This window comes from Dipodomys ordii, unplaced genomic scaffold (genome assembly GCF_000151885.1).
Source record: "Dipodomys ordii isolate 6190 unplaced genomic scaffold, Dord_2.0 Scaffold96, whole genome shotgun sequence".
Taxonomy (NCBI): Eukaryota; Metazoa; Chordata; class Mammalia; order Rodentia; family Heteromyidae; genus Dipodomys; species Dipodomys ordii.
In genome coordinates, this window is record NW_012267312.1 from 7,873,200 (window position 1) to 7,895,112 (window position 21,913).

A 21,913-nucleotide genomic window follows, 5' to 3' on the forward strand; every position below is an offset into this window, starting at 1 on the left:
CATAATTGCAGCCATACCCAACAATTTAGAAGTTGACAAGACTGGAAGGCATGGAAATGTTGTGATGTTGGAGAAAATTTTTTTTCATGAAATTTTTAATAGTATAGAATTAATCTAATTCTAAGTAAAAATGGAAGGGAAGGTATAACACAAGTATGTAAGGAAATTAGTTAACAGTTTCTTTTCTTTTCTTTCTTTCTTTTTTTTTTGTCTGTCATGGGGCTTGAACTCAGGGCTTGGGCCGTGTGCCTGAACTATTTTGCTCAAGGCTAGCACTTTGAGCCATAGCTCTACTTCTGGTTTTGGAACAGCAATACTCAGATCTCAGCTTCCTGAGTAACTAAGATTGCAGACCTGGGCAACTGGCATCCAGCTTAATATAGTTTCTTATCTACATCCTTTCTCTTCTATCTATAAGGAAATACATGGTCTCTTCCATTCAGTCTATTCTAGATTTTGTAAAATATGATTCTGAACTGTTAAAATGAGTTCCACAAATGTGGATACAGAGGGGAGAGACAGAGGCAGAGACACACAGAGATTCTTTTTTGTGTGTGTGCCAGTTCTGGTGCTTGAACTGAGCATCTGGATGCTGTCCATGACCTTTGTTGCTCAAGGCTACTGTGCTACCACTTGAGCCACAGCTCCATTTCCATCATAATTGGAGTTAAGAACACAGACTTTTCTATCCAGGTTGGCTTTGAACTGTGATCCTTAAATTTCAGCCTCCTGAGTAGCTAGGATTACAGGCATGAGCCTCTGGTGCCCAGCTTACACAGAGTTATTAAAAAAATTTTTTTATACATCTCGTTTTTTCTGGGCGGGGGAGAGCCTGAACTCTGGGCCTGGGCGCTATCCCTCAGCTCTTCAGCTCAAGGCTAGTGCTCTACCACTTGAGCCACAGCGCCACTCCTGGCCTTTTCTGTGTATGTGGTTCTGAGGAATTGAACCCAGGGCCTCATGCATGCAAGGCAAGCACTCTACCACTGAGCCACCTTCCCAGCCCACACAGAGGTTTTTTTAAATTATTATTTCAGCATTTTCATAAAAATCAAAGAATAGGAAAAATATAGGAAGCATTGGTTTTGTGCTCTGAAGGAAGGGGGAGTGAATTTTGCTTTCTAATCCTTTCCCCTGAGTCATTTGACAATCTTCTCCTTGATTCTACATAATGTTGGTAGGCAGGTCAATCATAATGCCCTGTTCTCTCCCTAATCATCAATGGTCGTCACAAAATCAAAATAGAAACAATCAGCTCTTCTCTAAAATTGGCACATGGATGATGATAGTCCCTTTCCTCTGTGACTGCTAAAATTTTCTGCTTATTACATGGGTGACCTTAGAAAAACTATTAACTTCTTTGAACTTCAATTTTCATCTTAAAGGAGAACAATTCCTTCTATTCCATAGAGATTTGTAAAGATTAAGTAATATAATACATAAGACAAGGTGTTATGAAGCCTATATTATATTGTAATAATGTTATTAATAAATACAGTATTATTAAATATCCTTGTTTGTTTGTTTGTTTGTTTGGTTGTTGTTGCCAGTCCTGGGGCTTGAATTCAGGGCCTGGGCACTGTTCCTGAGCTTCTTTGGCTCAAGGCTAGCACACTACTATTTGAGCCACAGCACCACTTCGGGCCTTTTCTGTTTATGTGGTACTAAGGAATTGAACCCAGGGCTTCATGCACACTAGGCAAGCACCCTACCACTAAGCCACATTCCCATCCCCTCCTTGTTTGTTTGTTTGTTGTTGTTTGCTTGCTTGCTTGTTTTTTAAGTAAGGGTTTTGATCTGTATAGCCCAGGCTAGCCTTGAACTTGAGATTCTTTTGCCTCTACCTCTTGAGTGCTGTGATTATAGGCCTGTACTGCCATGCCCAACTATTTATGTTTTTTTTTAAGATCCATTATTTAACGTACAAATACAGGTGACATTAAACTATATGGTTAGAAATTGAAAAATTAGGATAGTAGTGACTTTGCAGTTGGCACTAAGGATCAGAGGGGGTATGAAGAGGCTGCTTAGGGGTGTTGGTTATATGCCATTTCTTGATCTGAGTTCTGATTACCTGGGTGTACTTTTAATGAAGATTCGTTGTTCTTTTTTCTTTCTTTGTTTTTGTTTTTGTTTTTGTCAGTCCTGTGGCTTAAACTCAGGGCCTGGGCACTGTCCCTGAGCTTTTTTGTTCAAGGCTAGCGTTCTACCACTTTGAACCTTGAGCCATAACGCCACTTCTGGTTTTCTGGTGATGAATTTGAGATAAAACTCTCATGGATTTTTCTGCCCAGGCTGGCTTCTGTGGTTCTCACATCTCAGCCTCCTAAGGTAGGAGCCACCCATGCTGGGCCTTTCTAGACAAAGAACCAGGAATAAAAAACAGCATAGAAGAGAGAAAAAAAGCCTTCCGTTATTTTTCTTCTTTCTCGTTCATTGGTGCAACTGGGATTTGAATAGAGAAAACAGTAACTGCTCTACCGCGACTAAACACCAAAACAAAAACTGCATCTCTAATCCCACTCATGCCAGCAAAAACCTAGTGGGGAGCCTAGAATTATTCCCTTGTGAGGCTCTAATGAGATGCCCAACCCACCTACTGGGATAGCATCAGAGAAAGCCAAGTGTGGAGCTTACATGTTCATCCCTGCTGGGTGGTAATGAGGAAACCACATGGGGAAATGTACTTCCACCCTGCATCCTTCCTGCTTGGGTGATCTTAGACTGTAGACTGAAGAAATTTATCACTGCTCAGTGACATTAAGGCTACTGTCTTCCTGGGGTATCAGTGGAGATCTACTAGGGAACCTGAACTCTCCACACAGCAGTAATAAAAGTTCTTCTGTCAACAGACATTGGGTGAACTTCTACCCTGACCTTGGCAGGAGTGAGGGAACACCCTCCCCTCATCGCCTGGTAGAGCAGTTTCAAAAAAAAAAAAACAAAGCTAAAGTAAAATACAGAGCCCTAACACAATACTCAGTGTCAGACCATTCATTCTACCAGGAATTAGGAAGGTCTTAAACAGAATGTAAAAAAGCAATCAATAGTGCTAACAATGTGAAAAAGAAAAAGAGAAAGCAAATGAAAAAGAGAAAGTAAAAGGAAAGAGAAATTCAACCACCTTGGAAAGCAGTATGGAGGTTCCTCAGAAGACTAAACATAGAGCTTCTTTATCACCCAGCAATTCCACTCCTGGGCATTTATCCAATGGACCACACACCAGGCCACACTAAATCTACCAGCACAACCATGCTCATTGTAGCATTGTTTACCATAGCCAAGATATGAAATTAACCCAGATGCCCCTCAGTGAAGGAATGGATCAAGAAAATGTGGTGTATATACACAATGGAACTCAATGCTGCCATCAGAAAGAATGATATTACCCCATTAGGAAAGAAATGAAAAGACTTGGAAAAATTATATTAAGCAAAGTAAGCCAGACCCAGAGAAACATAGGTTGCATGGCTTCCCTCATTTGTAGTAAATAGAATGTGCCTATAAGTCTACAAGTAAACAGAATTGAATGGTGAAAGACAAAAATTATACTTGGACATGATAAATTAAACAGGACTCTAAACATTCACACAAAATGAGACCAAAGGAGGATATTCTTAGGAGAGGATCACAAAGGCTCATTAGCCATGTGCATGTGATCATATAAAATGATGTTGATTTCTGGGTGTTACTGGTTTATGCCTATAAGCCTAACCACTTAGGAGGGTGAGATCTGAAGATCATGGTTCAAAGCCAACCCAGGCATGAAAGTCCTTGAAACTCTTATTTCCAATAAACTAATCAGAAAAAGCCAGAGTGGCACTGTGGCTCAAGTGATAGAATGCTAGTCTTGAGCACAAAAAGAGGCTCAGGGACAACTCCCAAGCCCAGAGTTCAAGACCCAGGACTAGCAAAAAAGAAAAAAAAAGATGTGGATTGAAATGAACTCCAAGAAAGGGAAACAAGAGGGTTTCTTATTTTACTGTTTTGCTGTTGCTTTGTTTTTTCCCTTTTGTCGCTGTTTTTGATTTCTGTACTTTTTGTCTTGTATTTAAGTTTATCTGTATTGAAGAGGGTAAGGAGGAGAAATGGTGGGAGATGCCTTGTTGAAAATGAACTGTACAACTTGTGGGGAAGGGGATTAGGAGGGAAAAAACCTGGGAGAAAACGAGGGAAGAGGTGACACTGCTCAAAAAGAAATGTACTCATTACCTGACTTGTGTAACTGTAACCCTCTGTACAGCACCTTCACAATGAAAAAAGAAAACAATATGGCAGTGTCTTAAAAAAGTTTAAAATAGAATTGCTACCCCCCTAAAAATCAACCAACCAACCAACCTCAGCAATTCCACTTCTGGGTATATGAATATAGGCTTAAAATAATTGAAAGTAAGGTCTTAAAGAGACGTGTACACCCACATTCACAGCCACACTTGTTAGTGTGTCTAACAAGTTGCTAACATGTAGAAGCAACTTGTGTCCATCAACAAATAGATCAGCAAAATGTGCTGTATACATAAAGGAATATTATTCAACTTCAAAATGAAGGAAATTCTGCCATATATTATGACATAGATTAGCCTTAAGGCTATTATATTAAGTGAAATCACTTAGTTACAAAAAGACCCACAAATACTATCTGGGTACTGGAGGCTCACTCCTGTAATTCTAGCACCTAAGGAGGCTGAGATGTGAAGATCACAGTTCAAAGCCAGCCTAGCTGGAAAGTCCAAGAGTTCTTCAATGAACTACCAAAAAGAGTCAAAAGTGGAAGTGTGGCTTAAGTGGTACATTGCTAACCTTGAACCAAATAAAGCTCAGGGACAGTGCCCAGGCCCTTAGTTCAAGACCCAGGACCAACATACACATTCACATATACATACACAAAAGACAAATACTGTATGCTTCTATTCGTGTGAGGTACTTAGAGTGGTCAAATTCAGAGATAGTGAGTGATTGAGAAAGGCTGGGGAGAAGGAACTGGAATATTATGTTTAAAGGGTACACAGCTTCAATTTTACAAAATGAAAAGTTTTGATATAGAAGGTATTAGTCATTGTACAACATTATGAATATGCAGTGTCACTGAATTGTACCCCCCAAAATGACTAGATACATTTTATGAGTAGTTAAGTACAATCAAATGGAAGAAATACATATAGGAGTTGCATGGTGAAAAGCACAAAAATATTGATGAGCAATATAAAATATTTAAACATCTGGAGAAACCTGCTGTGCTTGTGCATTGGAAAATTCAACATAGTAGACTTGTCAAGACAAAAATGCTGTGGACCTCAATTTTTTCAGGGTTCATATCTTGCTTGAGATTCTGTATTGAAATCTTGCAAGATGTAACCATGAGGGAAAAGATACATGGGAAACGTTCTATACTTTTTTCTTACAACTGTATGTGAATCTAGACTTTTTTCAAAGTAAAATGTTGGATTTAAAAAGAGATGATGTAGTCAGGAGCTGGAGGCTCATACCTGTAATACTAGCTACTCAGGAGGATGAGATCTGAGGATCATGGTTCAAAGCCAGCCTGGACAGAAAAGCCTGTGATACTCTTAGTTCCAATTAACTACCAAAAAAAGCTGGAAGTGAAGCTGTGGTTCAAGTAGTACAACACTATCCTTGAGCAAGAAAGCTCAGAGATAATGCCCAGGCCCTGAGTTCAAGCCCCAGGACTGACACACACAAAAAAGAGGTGAAGTAGAAGGTCTCTCAGAGAAGAAAGAATTACAACTCACAGTGGGATTTCAGACGTGGCGTTAAGTAAGTAGAAGGAGCTGTTTGTACTCTCTGTCACCTTCCATAAGTCAGTCCTGGCACCAATACAGAGAGATGCTGATGCTGACACATGGTTGATGTAGAAAAGATTCTTCCCCTATTACCCTCTGTAAAATTTGCAGTCATCAGTAAAGCCAAGACGGGAGTTCATCCAGGCATAAAGGACTCTAAAATCTTATTTAATGGCCTGCTTGTGTGTTTGTGTAGTGAAACTACAGTGATTTACATCTACAAAGGTTAACACCGTTTTAATCTGTACCGAAGAGGAATGTGCAGCTGCAAATATCTGAGGTCTATCTAGGTAAAATTTTGAAATATCTTAATTTTCTTAGTGAGAAAATAGCCCCAGTCTCAGATGTGGTTTCAGGATAATAGTCTTTTGATGACTCATAAAATACCTCTTTGGTGGAAAAATATCTCTAGCATTACAAAGAGAGTTGCAAAAAGTAAAAAAAAAAAAAGCAAGTTTTGTCTAGTCAAAAGATTTTTTTTTAATCTGGATATGCTGTTATATAATTTTTGTTGTGGGCAGGTTAGTGAAAAAGTGGAGGTTAGTGGGGTGGGAAAAATGACAAATTCTCTTAAAGACTCTATTGAAAATCAATCTCTCTAAAATACCTAAATCTCTCTCTCTCTCTCCCTCTCTCTCTCTGTGCTATTGCTGGTGATGGAAACCCTATGTAACTCTCTCTTACTGTCTCTCTTTCTGTCTCTTTGTCTTTCTGTCTCTGTCTCTCTTTGTCATTGCTAGGGATGGAATCCAGTACCTTCTTCATGCAGGCAAACACTACTCTCCCAGCCCAAAATGTCCAAAGGAGATACACTTTAAGACATAACTCTGTAGGTGTGGGGTTGAAGAATTACCATAGGTCCACTTCAAGATTCACAAGCAGACTGGAGGAAGAAGAGGCCAGAAGGCAACTTGTATGGTTCATGGTAATGAGTTAATGTTTTGGTCCATGCTGCCTGGTGTGAAGATTCTGGATCTTATTCCAGAAGGGCTGAGCAGACCTTCATGGACTGGTTGAGGCAGGGACAACTTGTTGTCTGGGATTGACAGTGGAAAGCCAGCTAGTAAAATGATTTGGTCTTTGCAAGAGTATGGGGACCTAGCCAGCAATCAGGAAACTAAGGCATGTTCAAGACAAACACCAAACATGGACAGTGGAGGGCCATCAAGAGCTCTGAACTAGTGGCCACAGGCAGGTCAGCAGGAGCTGGATTCCTTGTTAAAGTGCTCAGCAAGCCAGTGATAGGCAAAATTCTAAGAAGACAGCTCCACCCTTAGCCCCAACTTCTTCCCCCTAGTGGACACACTCTGAATTGCCCCATTCCTTTCATGTGGGCAGGATCTGTGACTATGTTCGGGATGGTCATTCCATCCATTAAGCCTATGTCACATAAGACTCTGTTAGGTTGCCGACTGGAGAGGTTCTGCTGAATGACAGATGTGGCTGCCATGTGATGAGGGAGCCATGTGGTTAGGGCCTACAGGCAGCCTCAGCTAATGAGAGTGATTTCCCACGAACAGCCAGCAAAAACACCCAAACAACCCTCCCCGCTTCAAAACAGAGATCTCAGTTCTCCAACTTAAAGGAGATTGATTCTACCAGCAACTCCAAGGCCCCTGAATGTCAGAAGAGAACACAACCTAGGATGTTCATTGGCTTGAGCCACAGCGCCACAACTGGCGTTTTCTGTTTATGTGGTAGTAAGGAGTTAAACCCAGGGCTTCATGCATGCTAGGCAAGCACTCCACCACTAAGCCACATTCCCAGCCTATGGAAAGATCTTTAATAAAATTCACAAAAAAAATTCAGGGCTCCTGTAGTTCAAGCCTTTAATCCTAGCTGCTCAGGAGACTGAGACCTGAGGATCACAGTTTGAAGCTAGTCCAGGCAAGGATGTTCATGAGACTTTTATCTCTCCAACTAATCGCAGAAAAAGCTGGAAGTGGTGCTGAGACTGAAGTGGTAGAGTGCTAGCCTTGAGCAAAAGGAGCCCAGGGACAGCACCCAGGCACAGAGTTTAAGTCCCAGGACGGGCACAAAAAACTGAAAATTCATTTGGTAGTACTAAGGTGTGAACCCAGGGCCACACACTTGTTAGGCAAATGCTCTACTTCTTGAGCCATGCTTCCAGCTCACCAGTAAACTTTTAAGGGAAAAAGCCCAGAAAAGAGCATTTCTTCTGTTAAAAGGAAGGTAATGAGAGTGTATACTCCTATTTGTTCATACCTGCATTAAAAAAATTCTGAAAAGGGCTGGGAATATTGCTCAGTGGTAGAGCGCTTACCTAGCATGCATGAAGCCCTGGGTTTGATTCCTCACCACCACATAAACAGAAAAAGCTGAAAGTGGCGCTGTGGCTCAAGTGGTAAAGTGTTATCCTTGAGCAAAAGAAGTTCAAGGACAGTATCCAGGCCCTGAGTTCAAGCCCTATGACTGGCCAAAAAAAATTCTGAAAGTTACAGTTTTTTTTGTCTTTTTGAGAAAGATGGAGATGGTGGTAAGTAGAGTCCTTAGAGAGAGAATTTTCACTATTTTGCTATATGCCTGGTTAGACTTTATATTTCTGAAGCCTGGTGAACTATCAGTTGTATAAAATGTCCAATGTATGCATGTATATATGTATATATGTATGTATGTATGTATGTTTGTATGTATGTATTTGTGCTGGTAATATGGCTTGAACTCAGGATCTCAGGCTCTTGCTTAGCTTTTTCACTCTACCACTTAAGCCATAGCTCCACTTCTGCCTTTTTGCCGGGTAATTGGAAATATGATTCTCTCTGCTTTGTCTGCTCAGGCTGGCTTGGAAATGGGATCCTTAGATCTCAGCCTCCTGAGTAGCTAGGATTACAAGCATGAGCTGCTGGTGCCTAGCATCAGTGAATGTATTTTTTAATTAAAACATTTGAAAAGAGGCTGAGAGAGTTAAGAAGCCCACATGATCTTTGTATCTGCTCATCTTCTTTTACTGCATATGACAGTACAGCCTGGGAAGGAGGCCATCCTGCACCACCCCCCCACCACATTCATATTTGGATTTTGCAGCCACCACCATACGCTAATGGAACCACCACTTACCTTTCTCACTTTAGCTCCCTAGGGAAGATTTAAGGGCTGCTTTTCCCAGGGGCCACCAGGACTCTCCAGTTGCACCCCCAGAACCACTGCTGGCAGCGGAGAGTCCCCCAGGAAGTAAGACTCTGCTAACAGCAATCCCCAACCATCTGGGAAAAAAACCTGAGTTCAAATAAACCAATCAGTTCTGTCCTGCAGGGCTGAATCCCTGCGAACATAACCAAGCTTCCACCGAGATGTATCAGGACAATTGTTTATACATAGAGTCCATTCTGCCTATTTGGTCCATCTTCTCTACTCCTTGGTTAAGTAAATACTCTGCCCTCAGTGGCCATTCCTCTCACTTCAATCCCTCCTCCTCCTCCCTCCTCTCCTAGGCTTCTGTCCCCCATTCCCCACTCCCATCCTGCCTGTTGCTGCTAATTGCCTTCCAGTAAGAAACAGATGGCACACTCCAATTGGGTAACTTGAGAGTTTAAGACAGGACTACTCATGAGAATAAGGGCAGGGCATACAGAGACCCTTTGGGATGGGCTTCCCCTGCTTACCCCGGGGGTAAGCAAGGAAAGGGATCAGCTGGGTAGAGAAGACCTGGCAGAAGTTGAGACCAGTGATTGGTTGCCCAAGGCAGACAGTTCACTGTGACTCATTCAGGAGAAGACCTTGAAAAAGTAAATTGGCTCTCCTTCTCTTCCATCACAATTTCTCAACCCAGCAGAGGGCACAGGAGCCCATTGATTCAATCCAAAGATGTCAGCCTCCCCAAACACAGGGCACAGTGGGGAAAAGATAGAGAATAGACCCAGAAGGTTAGATGGGATTTACTTAACTCCTCTCTCATAGCCCTTTAGAAAAACTACATCATGAAAAGTTCTCAAACATATACTTGAAAAGTAGAGGAAGTAAGTCAGACATGGTGGTGCATGCCTGTAATCCTAGTACTCAGGAGATGGAAGCAACGAGACTCTTGAGTTCAAGGCCAGCCTAAGCTACATAGAGAAACTCTATCTTAACAAAAAGAAAGAAATTAAAAAGAAAGAAAGCATGGTGTGGGTGGCTCATGCCTGTAATCCTAGCTCCTCAGGAGGCTGAGATCTGAGGATCACTGTTCAAAGCTAGCCCAGGCAGGAAAGTCTATGAGACTCATATGTACAATGAACCAGAAAAAAGCCAGACGTGAAAGTTTGGTTCATGTGGCAGGGCACCAGTCTTGAGCAAAAAGCTAAGAGACAGCTCCCAGCCCTGAGTTCAAGACCCAGGACTGGCACAAAAAATAGAAGGAATACTAAAATGACTTCCAAATGTACATCGTCCAACTTCAACAATTCTCAAGCCAGCATGTTTTATCTGTATCCTCAGTTACTCTCTCCCTTCGGTTACTTTGCAGCAAAAACCAGGCTTTGTATCATTTTTATTGGTCAATAGGTCATATACATTTCTAAAAGATATGCAGAATAAATTATAGAATAAGAAAGTCACCATTTGCAGACCTTAATAAAATGATGGATGTCAGTGATTATTATCAATGTCCACTAGAACCACTGGGTAAAAGTTGGACAGGGAATGTTATAAAAGAATAAGGTCTATATTATTTGATCTCATCAACCAATTTTAGTACCTCCATAAGTGAGACAATACACATTATTTATCTTCTTTTTTTTATTTTTTGTCGGTCATGGGGCTTGAACTCTGGGCCTGGGCACTGTCCCTCAGCTCTTTAGCTCAAAGCAAGTGCTCTACCACTGGAACCACAGGGCCACTTTCAGTTTTCTGGTGGTTAATTGGAAATGAGTCTCATGGATATTCCTGCCTGGGCTAGCTTTGAACTGCAATCCTCAGATCTCAGCCTCCTGAGTAGCTAGGATTACAGGCATGAGCAACCAGTACCCGGCATTATTTATCTCTTGATGTGATGTAACAAGAAGTATGCAGCTCTGCCTATTGTATATTGTTGCCTAAAAAAACTTTAATAAAGTTTGTATATTGCCGGATACCACTGGCTCACATCTCTAATCTTAGCTGCTAAGGAGACTGAGATCTGAGGATTGCAGTTCAAAGCCAGCCTAAGGCAGGAAAGTCTATAAGACTTTAATCTTCAATTCACTACCATTGAAAAAAAAGCCAGAAGTGGAGCTGTGGCTCAAGCGGTAGAGCACCAGCCTTGAACAAAACTACTAAGGGACAACACCCAGGCCGTGAGTTCAAGTCTTAATACTGGGACACAAAAAAGAAAAAAAAAAGCTTCTCTATCTAACTACTCATTTTTGGGAAGCATAGAAACTAGTGAATGAGTTAAAGGACACACTGAGGAAGCAATCTGCCAAATCTAGAATCTAAGACATTTTCCAGTCTTTCCAATCAATCAATGATATGAGAGGAAAAAGGAGGTAACACTATTGCAGGAAAAAAGAAACTTAAGAGCTTTAATCGCCAAATATAATGTTTGAACTTTGCTCCAATCATGATGTGAGCCAAACCAATAGAAAATGATTGCTTCGTTATAAGTGGGAACATTTAATATAGCCTAGGATGAAATAGTATTAAGAGTTGAATAGAGCACCTGTTTTGCAAATACAAGGCCCTAAATCAAACCCAAGTACTTATTAAAATAGTCTTCATTTTACAGTATAATTATACTGTAGTATTTACATTATTTTCAATGTCCTTATTAGAGATATGTAATGAACTACTTATATATAAAATGATAGAGTTTGTGTTTGCTTTAAAATACTTCAATAAGTCCGGTGTTGTTAGCTCATGCCTGTAATCCTAGCTACTCAAGAGGCTGAGTTCTGAGGATCACAGTTCAAACCAGCCTAAGCAGGAAAGTCTATGAGACTCTTATCTCCAATTAACCACCAAAAAGCCAGAAGTAGAGCTGTGGCTCAAGTGTAGAGCACTAGCCTTGAGCACAGAATCTCAGAGACAGTGCCCAGGCCATGACTTCAAGCTCCAGTACAGGCACACCCATACACACACACACACACACACACCCTCGCCCCCTCCCTCACCCCCTACAAACTTGAACAATAAAAACATTGGAGATTGGAACAAATAGAACAAGATTAGCAAATTGGTGAGTATTATTGAGGCTGGGTAATGAGTTTAAAGAGATTCATATTTTGACAGTACTGATGATTGAACTCAGGGCCTCACACAGGGCCTCACACAGGGCCATACTCCTAGACCTTTGACTTTTAGTTTGTTTTTCATAATAGGGTCTCGAACTTTTCACTGGACTAACCGCAGGTTTTGCTTCTCCTACACACATATTGATCTCTTTATTTGATACATTTTCCAGGGTTATATAAGACATTAATAGTAGAGAAAGCAGGCTGAGATGGGCAGGAGGGCTGGGGAAAGAGAAAGCAGGAGAATTGATTAATCTGACTAAAATATAAAGCAGTGAGAAACACCATTGTGAAAACCCCTTTGTTCAATTAATATGCACTAGAAAATGAATGACTGGAAAGTAAAACAGGCTCTGTCTTTTGGAGGGGGGAAGATAGCGGCAGGAAAGAGGATAGCCAATGAAGAGGGAGAATGAGGGTGAACATGGATGAAATACTTTATCTGTATGTATGGAAATAAATCAATGAAACCTGTTGGAATTGCTTGAAGAAGTGGGAGATGAGAGCTGGGCGAGGGCGGGGGGGGGGAGGAGTTTGATGAGGTACATTGTACGTATAGAAATACCACAAAGAAACCCCAGCTCAACTAATATATAATAATAAAAATAATTTTAAAGAAAGCTAGCTGAATATCGGGTGCTGATGGCTCATACCTGTAATCCTAGCTACTCAGGAGACTGAGAGTTGAGGATCACAGTTCGAAGCTAGCTCAGGCAAAAACGTCCATGAGACTCTTATTTCCAATGAGTCACAGAAAAAGCTGGAAGTGGCACTGTGGGTCAAGTGGTAGAGTGCTAGCCTTGAGTAAAAAGGAGCTCAGGGACAGAGCCCAAGCCCAGAGTTCAAGCCCGAGGACCAGAAAAACAAAAACAAACAAGAAATCTAGCTGAAAGATGTACAGGATACCTTCCATGTCTCTTCTGTAAATTTAAAGTTAATTTAGAATAAAATACTGAGATAAATAAATATTCCTTAACCTCTATGTATAACATATATAAAGTGAATTTTTATTTCAGAGATTAATACTCTGGCCTCTAACTATTGAGTTATAGGTCTTAAATAATTCTTAAAAGATGGAGAAATGGGCACTTTTATATACACCTCCATGATTTTCCCTTCCAGAATTTCCAGAATTTGGTTAGCTACATCATGTTGTTGTTGTTGTTGTTTTCTGTCTAGCATCCTGGTAAACAGTTCCACAACATTCTGCCTCAAATAGTTACTTTGCTTTTAATGGGCCCATTGATCATTCCTTGACATTTTCACTATTACATCTGTTCATAGAATTTATCTGACAGTTGTGTCTTCGAGAAAAGCCCTTGGGAATAATCATAGCATCTGTCTGTGCCATCCTATTTGGATGGCACTGTGGCTTGGCAAATGTTCTCTTTCCCTGAAGATGTGGTACACACGGCTCCTCCATCTCCTAATGCTGGATGAGATTGTGCAATGGTTGGTGGGAAGCCAGACAAAGACTTCCCATTCACAAGTGATTTGGCTTATTTGGAAGGATTCCCCTAGGATAGCTTTCTTAATCTCTGAAGCCCAGAATCTTCACCTGGATTTGTACTGAATTTGACTGTTGTATGGCCATAGCTAAACTACCTAGCAGAGGTTTGTTTGTTCTTTCCAGTTATAAACTCAAGTCTTATTACCGGAAGAACTCTTGAACTATGCATTTGTATATTAATCTGTTCCTGATTAAGAAACACCAATCAGGCCTATTATAGATCACCTTTGTTCTCTGTATCTGTCACTTTCTCTTTAATCCTTGCAAGCTTTTATCTTTTTTTTGGGGGGGGGGCTTGAACTCTGGGCCTGGGCGCTGTCCCTCAGCTCTTCAGCTCAAGGCGAGCACTCTACCACTTGAGCTACAGCACCACTTCCGGTTTTCTGGTGGTTTATTGGAGATAGGAGTCTCACGGTCTCTCCTGCCCGGGCTGGCTTTGAACCGTGATCCTCAGATCTCAGCCTCCTGAGTAGCTAGGATTACAGGCGTGAGCCACCAGCGCCCGGCCTATCTTATTTTTTTTTGTGCCTGGCTTGGGATTTGAACTCAGCACCAAGGTGCTATTCCTGAGCTTTTTTGCTCTAGGCTAATGCTCTATCCCTTGAGACACAGCTCTACTTCTGGCTTTGTGTGTGTGTGTGCTTAATTGTAGATAGAGTCTCACAAACTGTCCTGCCAGAGCTAGCTTTGAACCATGATCCTCAGATCTCAACCTCCTGAGTAGCTAGGATTACAGGTGTGAGCCACCGGTGCCCAGCCTTTCAAACTTAAAAAAAAACTGTATTTGTTATATGCTCATTTGTTTTGCTCTCTTTTCTTAAGCCTTCCTTCTAAACCTATAGTTGTTTGTTTCTTGGGGGTGGGTGGGTTATTTTTTGATTTGTTGTTGTTGTTAGCAATATCTCTCTTTTTTGCCATTTTGATTATAACTTTCATTTCTCTTTTATAGCTTTTGCATTGTTTTGTTTTGAGAAATGGTCTTGCTATGTAGCCCAAGCTGGTCTCAAATTTGAGATCCTCCTGTCTCCACTTCCTGAGTGCTGAGATTTCAAGCAGACACTACAGTACTCAGGTTCTTTATTTCTGTCTTCTCCTTTTCTTTGTTGAGTTCTGCCAACTCATTTTAAATCTACTTTATCTTATTTCTTTCTTGGACTATTGTATCTTGGTTTAAACTCCTAATTAATACATTTTTATTATGTTTTTTGCATTCCTTCATAAATCTTTAGTGAAGATTATTAATCTTTCCATGATGAAATATTGCATAAAATATTCCATGATGAAATTATGTAGACGCTCTTTAGCCTCCTTTATTGAGCATCTATTTGTTTTTTTTTAATTTATTTTATTTGTGAACATACTGTACAGAGGGGTTACAATTACATGGGCAGGATAATGCGTACACTTCTTACCAAGCATTGCAGACTCCTCCTTTGTTTATCCTTCACATCCCTTCCCAGCCTCCCCCCTCCCCCCCCCATATTGAGCATCTATTTGTATAGCTCCTAGATTGGTTCCTATTTGTGTGTATGTACCTGTCCAGGGCCTTGAACTCATGGCCTGGGCACTGGCCCTTAGCTTTTTGAGGGACACAGCTCCCTTTCCAGGTTTTCTGGTGGTTAATTGGAGAAAAGAATCTCATGGACTTTCCTGCCTGGGCTGGCTTTGAACTGCGATCCTCAGATTTTTATTTTTGTTGGGTGTGGAGCTTGAATTCAGGGCCTAGGCACTGTCCCTGAGCTCTTTTTGCTCTAGGCTAGCGTTCTACCACTTTGAGCCCCAGCACCACTTCTGGTTTTCTGATGGTTAATTGGAGATGAGTCTCACAGATATTTCTGCCCAGGCTGGCTTTGAACTGTGATCCTTAGATCTCAGCATCTTGAGTAGGTAGGAATACAAGCATGAGCAACTAGCGCATGACATTTATATACTTTTTGATCCTAGATACAAAAACTCATAAACCATTCCAGCAATATATAAAGAGAATAATAACCTGTAACCAAGTGGGATTTATCCAGGAATTCAAAGCAATGTGCAAAAATCAATGGAATCTAGCATATCAATAGGCTCTGGAAGAAAAACCAGGCCATCATATCAAATGATGCAGATAAAGCATTTGAAAACAGACAACATCTATGCATAAAAAGCTTGCAACATAGGGCTGGGAAAGTGGCTCAGTGGTAGAGTGCTTGCCTCGCATGCATGAGGCCCTGGGTTCGATTCCTCAGTACCACATAAACAGAAAAGGCAGGAAGTGGCGCTGTGGCTCAAGTGGTAGAGCGCTAGACTTGAGCTGAAGAGCTCAGGGACAGCGCTCAGGCCTAGAGTTCAAGCCTCATGACTGACCCAACAAACAAACAAACAAACAAAAAACCTTGCAACACATTAAGAGAACAAATAATAAATCTAACAAATAATAAAATCTAATGAATCATATATGGTATATTTAAATTTTAAAACTATAAAAAGTGAAGTAAACACATGGGCAGAAATGGGAGGGAGGGAATGAAAGAGAATGAGGGAACAGTTGATACTAAGAAAAAGGAAAGAAATGTACTTAATCAACTGATGTACGTCACCTCTAAAACAACAATAAAAAATAGAAAAAGTAAATGAAAGGTCAGGTGCTAGTGGCTTATGCTTGTAATCCTAGCTATTCAGGAGGCTGAGACTTGAAGGAGTGCTATTCTGGGCAGAAAAGCCCTGGAGTCTCCATTTCCAATTAACCAGTAAAATCCTGGCTTGAGGCATGGCTTGAGTCGTAGAGCACCAGCCTTGTTCAAGCAAGCAAAGCAACTGTGAGGCCCTCAGCTCAAACCCTGGTGCTGGTAAAAAAAATAAATAAATTAAATTGTGGTAACTAGGCCTAAAATTGTTAGCTAGGTAACTAAAAGAATAAAAAAGAGAACTCTTAAGGATCACAAAGCTGGTAGCTACAGAAAGCAGCTACCGTCCTCTAGGGAAGGAGAAACGAAGGCAAAAGGAGGGAAAGATTGTAACTGGACCTTGGACAGAGGGGGGCCCCATCTAGGGACCTAGACCTGGCATTGCTACTTGACTGGCAAAAAGAAAGAAATTAAAAAACCCAACAATGACAAAAAGCTAATAGAAAAAGTCAAACATATCAATAAATAGAAATGCATATTGCTATCTTCATGAATTGGATGAATCAATATAGAAAAGATACCAGTTCTCCCAAATCAGCTGTAGATGTAACACAATTCCTGCCAAAAATCCCAGTAAGATTTTTAAAAACATTTTTTAGATTTAATCAGGCTTATCCTAATGTGAAAAAGGCAAAGGAACCAGACTTGCTAAAAATCACTTTGAAAAAGAAAAAGAAATGTAGATAAACCACCCTACCTGATTTCAAGACTTACTGTATAGTTACAAGTAATCCGAATGGTGTGGGGAGCAATAGACACATGAATTCATGAAGCAAAATAGAGATCCCTAAATTAGATCTAGAGAAATCAGTGTGCAGCTGAATTTCAATAAAGGTACAAAAGCAATTCAGAGGGAAAAAAACCACAGCCTTTTCTATATGGTCTGGAGCAATTGGACATGCTTAGGAAGAAAAAAAAAATCTCAACGTAGACCTCACATTTCATGTAAAAATAAAATAAAACTGAGAGAGAATGAGGAAAGGGGTGACACTATCTAAAAAGAAACATACTCTTTACCTGACTTATGTAACTGGAACCCCTCTGTATTTCACCTTTATAATAACAATAAAAATATATAAAATTAACTCATGAATCATGCACTTAAATATAAAATAAAACCATAGAAAAATATTTAGAAAAAAAGAGCCAGTCTTTGAGATCTAGAGCAAAGAACATCATTCTTAGATTTAATACTCAAAAGCACAATCCATAAAAGGAAAAATGGATAAGTTGTACCTTATAAAAATTAAAACCTCTCCTGCCAACGTTATGAACTAGCCTGGTGAGAAGATGAAAAGACAGACTATAGCCTGGGGAAAGGATTTGTAAAACCACCTATCTGATAAAGGATTCCTATCTCGAATATACAAAGAATGCTTAAAAGTCAACTGGAAAAAAAATCAATTAGAAAAAGGCAGAGTTCATCCATGAAGATAGATGGGTGGTAAATTTGAACATGAGAAATGCTTGACATCATTGCTTTTAGAGCAATGTAAAACAAAACCCCAATGAGTTAGTATCACAGTTATTAGAATGGCTGTAATGAACAACCACTGACAATACCAAATGCTGTCAAGAATTATCAAGTACCAGAGTGGCTGTTGCCTGGGGAATGAAGTGATCACCTCTCCTCTGTAGGCTTCCATGACTCCAGCAAGGGCAAGGGTACTTGAATTTGTGCCAAAGTGTTTTCTGGTGGCACCCCTTTGTTATTTGAAAGCATATTCCAATCCAAAATAATAGGTATAATGTATGTATGTATGTATGTATTTATGTATTTATTTGGGGTAGGGGCTTGAACTCAGGGCCTAGGCACTGTCCCTGAGCAATTTTTGCACAAGGCTAGCACTCTACCACTTTGAGCCATAGCTCCACTTCTGATTTTCTGGTAGTTAATTGGGGATAAGAATCTCACAGACTGGGCTGGGAAGTGGCTCAGTGGTAGAGCGCTTACCTTGCATGCATGAGGCCCTGGGTTCGATTCCTCAGCACCACATAAGCAGAAAAAAAAAGCCGGAAGTGGTGCTGTGGCTCAAGTGGTAGAGCACTAGCCTTGAGCTGAAGAGCTGAGGGACAGCGCCCAGGCCCAGAGTTCAGGACCCACGACTGGACCAAAAAAAAAAAAAAATCTCACAGGCTTTCCTGCCTGGGCTGGCTTTGAACTGTGGTCCTCAGATCTCAGCTTCCTGAGTAGCTAGAATTACAGGTATGAGCCATGAGCACCCGGTTTAGTGAGCTAATGTAATGAGTGATTTACAGATGATTTTTTCATAAATAAGCCCATTTTCTTAAAAAGTATATAGAGCACCTGGAATACTTGTAAGAATGTAAAATGACAGGGTTTGGGGTTTCTTTTTGTAAATTAAACAGATGCTGTAAACAAATGCAGCAGTAGTACTCACCAGACAGTATGTTAAAAGTGAACTATAGGGGCTGGGAAGGTGGCTCAGTGGTAGAGCGCTTACCTTGCCTGCATGAGGCCCTGGGTTCCATTCCTCAGCACTACATAAACAGAAAAAGCTGGAAGTGGCGCTGTGGCTCAAGTGGTAGAGCGCTAGCCTTGAGCTGAAGAGCTGAGGAATAGCGCCCAGGCCCAGAGTTCGGGCCTCATGACCAACACCACCATCACCAAGTGAACTAAACAACATGCAGGTGGGAACAGGAGGGAAAAACTGGGAGAGAGCAAGGGAAGAGGTATCATTGTACAAAAAGAAATGTACTCTTTACCTGAATTATGTAATTGTAACCCCTCTGTACATAACCTTTATAATAGCAATTAAAAAAAGAAGTTTGGAAAAAAATATAGTCACAGTGACAGAAATCTGCGAGGTTTACGGTGAGTGTGACTTTAAAGGGGCAATATGTTATAGTGATAAAACTCTTCTATATCCTTACTGTACTGGTGGTTACACAAATATATATGGTCCAGGACTGGGCAACAAACAAAAACAGTCCATTTTACTATACGATGTGTGTGTGTGTGTGTGCGTGTGCATGTGTGTACCAGTCCTGGGGCTTGATTGCATGCCCTGGGCACTGGGCACTGTCTCTGAGCTCTTTTGCTCAAGGCTAGTGCTCTCTCACTTGAGCCACAGCTCCATTTCTGGCTTTTTGGTAGTTAATTGAAGGTAAGAGTCTTACAAACTTTTCTGCCTAGCCGGGCTGGCTTCAAACTGTGATCTTGAGATTTCAGCCTCCTGAGTAGCTGGAATTGCAGATGTGAACTATTGGCACTTGGCTATGATAAACTTCTAAGTGAACTAATAAAAAAAGAATTTGAAAATATCAGGCACCAGTGGCTCATGGCTGTAATCCTAGCTACTCAGAAGGCTGAGATCTTTGGATTGAGGTTCAAAGCCAAGCCCAGGCAAGAAAGTCTGTGAGACTCTTATCTCCAATGAACTACCAAAGAAAGCTAGATGTGGAGCTTTGGCTCTTGAGCAAAAAAGCTCCAGTATGGCGCCTAGGCCCCAAGTTCAAGTCTCAGGACTGGCACACACACCAGCATGCACATACTACTTTGAAATGATCAAATATTTGCCAATGTGTAGCTCATTTTAAAGTGGCCCATGAAATGAAATGAAATTTAAAATTGTGCTAACAAAAGTAATAATAGCAAGCTAAAGACAAGAAGTCTGGTGCCATTCTGGGTCAACATTAGGCTGGTTCTCAATCTCTGTCACATTGTCACTCATTAGTGGAGACACTGCTACAGAATGGCATTTTTGCCAGCACAAAGAGCCGCTGCTGGGTCAGGAAGTGAATGTCATAGATCTGGAGGCAGATGGAAGGAGGGGCATTAGTAATGCCACAAATAGTATTCTCCAGTCATCAATGCCTCGGGAATGACTTACCACTGTGAATTTCATAGAGAATTTGGCACAGGTTAGATCAGAGGAATATAAGTCATTCCCAGAGAGGATAAAGAATAGGGTCAATTTGCATAACCAATGCCTACAGTGTCACGGAAGAGCAGTAAGAAGTTCAGCCTTTGTGCTCAGGTGCCACAGGGAATTGAGTTTCGCTCAGGTGAGCCAATTGCAGGCCTCCCAAACCTCAGGTACTTACATTAATGGCACCCTGACATAATGAGCATTCTAGTATTACCTTCAGATGGTGACGGTGACAAATAATTCTCATCTCTCTTTTTCCAATGAAAGACTTCCCACTCAGGTTTTGCAAACCAACAGGATATTGTCTTTCTTTGTCATCTGAAGGCATATTTCTCCACTTAGGCCTTTAGAGTCTAGTTTTAAAGGTTAGTTGATGAAGAAAATTATGGTTTTTGGTGTGTGTGTGTGTGTGTGTGTGTGTGTTTGCTGGTCCTGGGATGTGTGTGTGTGTGTGTGTGTGTGTGTGTGTTTGCTGGTCCTGGGATTTGAACTCAGGGTCTGGGCACTGTCCCTAAGCTTTTTTTTGCTCAAGGGTAGCACTCTACTGCTTGCTTAAGCCACAGCTCCACTTCTGGATTTTTTTTTTGGAGTGGTTAATTGGAGATAAGAGTCTCATGGACACTCCTGCCAGGGCTGGCTTTGAACTGTGATCCTCAGAGCTCAGTCTTCTGAGTAGCTGGAGTATAAACCCCAGATGCTCAGCTGAGATGCATTTTCTTTAATAGCTCCCTAAGTGCAAGGGAGGCTGGGAAATGTGTTCTGGTACTGTTCCCAGGAAGAACAGGTAAGAGGTAACCAGTCCAGTCTTTGCCACAAGGGAATTGGTGATGGTGGGGGCATCATGAACTGGAGATACTTCATTTGAACAACTTCTCTAGAGAGAATTCCTTCAATGAGCAACATTGAATTTGACCACAGTGTTAGTTACTTCCTCCTGGAAGTATGAGTTACAACAGAAGACTTGCAGGGCACCAATAGCTCACGCCTGTAATCCTATCTACTCGCGAGGCTGAGCACTGAGGATCACAGTTTGAAGCCAGCCCATGCAGGAAAGTCTGTGAGACTCTTATCTCCAATTAACCACCTCAAAAAAACAGAAGTGCAGCTATGGCTCAAAGTGGTAGAGTGCAAGCTTTGGACAAAGGAAGCTCAGGGACAGCACCCAGGTCCCAACTTCAAGCCCCAGGACCAACACATACAAAAGATAAGAGAGATGAGATACTTAAGTAAGGAATGCCTGTGATAACTGTAGACTTGTTGCTGCAGGCTAGATAGGGCAGCTTGGGACTACAGTGCAGATTTGAGAAATCTCAGCCATCCAGTGGGACTCTGATAGCACAGAGGTCTGGTTGCAAGAATGTCACACTGCCCGGTCAAGGCCTTAATCATTGTCTGGAGGCTACTGAAAAAAAGCCAAGCCTAGGCTAAAAAAACTGAAGCAGAGTGGTACCAACCACGTGGTGAGATAGAAAGCCCCAGACTCGCCGAGTGCTGGTGGCTTATGCCTATAATCCTAGCTACTCAGAAGGCTGAGATCTGAGGATTGCTGTTCAGACCTAGCCTGGGCAGGAAAGTCTGTGAGACTCATATCTCCAATGAACCACCATAATACCCGAAGTGGTGCTGTGATTCAAAGTGGTAGATCACTCGTATTGAGTAAAAGAACTCAGGCCCCAAGTTCGAGTCCCCCAACTGACAAAAAAAAAAAAAAGGAAAAAGAAAGCCCCAAACTACCCTTACTCTCATAAAGATATTGATTCCTCAGTAAGACATGAGAAATAAGAAATGTCCCTCTGGAAAAAAGAAAGAAAGAGAGAGAGAAAGAAAGAAAGAGAGA